The sequence below is a fragment of the Oncorhynchus keta genome, unplaced genomic scaffold, assembly GCF_023373465.1.
Source record: "Oncorhynchus keta strain PuntledgeMale-10-30-2019 unplaced genomic scaffold, Oket_V2 Un_contig_20525_pilon_pilon, whole genome shotgun sequence".
Taxonomy (NCBI): domain Eukaryota; kingdom Metazoa; phylum Chordata; class Actinopteri; order Salmoniformes; family Salmonidae; genus Oncorhynchus; species Oncorhynchus keta.
In genome coordinates this window covers 10846-12500 of record NW_026282057.1, presented here as the reverse complement: position 1 = coordinate 12500, position 1655 = coordinate 10846, and the positions used below count along the sequence as shown (strand labels likewise).

Sequence of the window (1655 nt, the reverse complement as noted above, 5' to 3'; positions counted from 1 at the left end):
ATTGGTCCATATTTAACATATGTTATTGGTCCATATTTAACAGATGTTATTGGTCCATATTTAGCAGATGTTATTGGTCCATATTTAACAGATGTTATTGGTCCATATTTAACAGATGTTATTGGTCCATATTTAACAGATGTTATTGGTCCATATTTAACAGATGTTATTGGTCCATATTTAACAGATGTTATTGGTCCATACACATATTTAACAGATGTTATTGGTCCATATTTATCAGATGTTATTGGTCACATACACATATTTAACATATGTTATTGGTCACATACACATATTTAACAGATGTTATTGGTCCATATTTAGCAGATGTTATTGGTCCATATTTATCAGATGTTATTGGTCACATACACATATTTAGCAGATGTTATTGGTCACATACACATATTTAACAGATGTTATTGGTCCATATTTAGCAGATGTTATTGGTCCATACACATATTTAACAGATGTTATTGGTCCATATTTAACAGATGTTATTGGTCCATATTTAACAGATGTTATTGGTCCATATTTAGCAGATGTTATTGGTCCATATTTAGCAGATGTTATTGGTCACATACACATATTTAACAGATGTTATTGGTCCATATTTAGCAGATGTTATTGGTCACATACACATATTTAACAGATGTTATTGGTCCATACACATATTTAACAGATGTTATTGGTCCATATTTAACAGATGTTATTGGTCCATACACATATTTAACAGATGTTATTGGTCCATACACATATTTAGCAGATGTTATTGGTCCATACACATATTTAACAGATGTTATTGGTCCATACACATATTTAACAGATGTTATTGGTCCATACACATATTTAGCAGATGTTATTGGTCACATACACATATTTAACAGATGTTATTGGTCCATATTTAACAGATGTTATTGGTCCATATTTAACAGATGTTATTGGTCCATACACATATTTAGTAGATGTTATTGGTCACATACACATATTTAACAGATGTTATTGGTCCATACACATATTTAACAGATGTTATTGGTCCATACACATATTTAACAGATGTTATTGGTCCATATTTATCAGATGTTATTGGTCCATATTTGGGGCGGCAGCGTAGCCTAGTGGTTAGAGCGTTGGACTAGTAACCGGAAGGTTGCGAGTTCAAACCCCCGACCTGACAAGGTACAAATCTGTCGTTTTGCCCCTGAACAGGCAGTTAACCCACTGTTCCCAGGCCGTCATTGAAAATAAGAATATGTTCTTAACTGACTTGCCTGGTTAAATAAAGGTAAAAAAAAAAAATAATAATAATATTTAGCAGATGTTATTGGTCACATACACATATTTAGCAGATGTTATTGGTCCATATTTAACAGATGTTATTGGTCCATATTTAGCAGATGTTATTGGTCACATACACATATTTAGCAGATGTTATTGGTCCATATTTAACAGATGTTATTGGTCCATATTTAGCAGATGTTATTGGTCACATACACATATTTATCAGATGGTCCATATTTAACAGATGTTATTGGTCCATATTTAGCAGATGTTATTGGTCACATACACATATTTATCAGATGGTCCATATTTAACAGATGTTATTGGTCACATACACATATTTATCAGACGGTCCATATTTAAAATATGTTATTGGT

The 1655-nt window shown here is 32.0% G+C and overlaps 1 protein-coding gene across 1 annotated transcript in view; it reads left to right on the top strand.

Moving 5' to 3' along the window:
• The window catches only part of LOC118380342 (regulator of G-protein signaling 13-like), a 4008-nt gene extending 2353 nt beyond the window's left edge, over nt 1–1655 (top strand). Inside the window, exon 4 of the mRNA XM_052504809.1 lies at nt 1–1655. This exon is cut by the window's left edge and continues 711 nt beyond it. The gene's annotated coding sequence lies outside the window, so the exon portion shown is untranslated.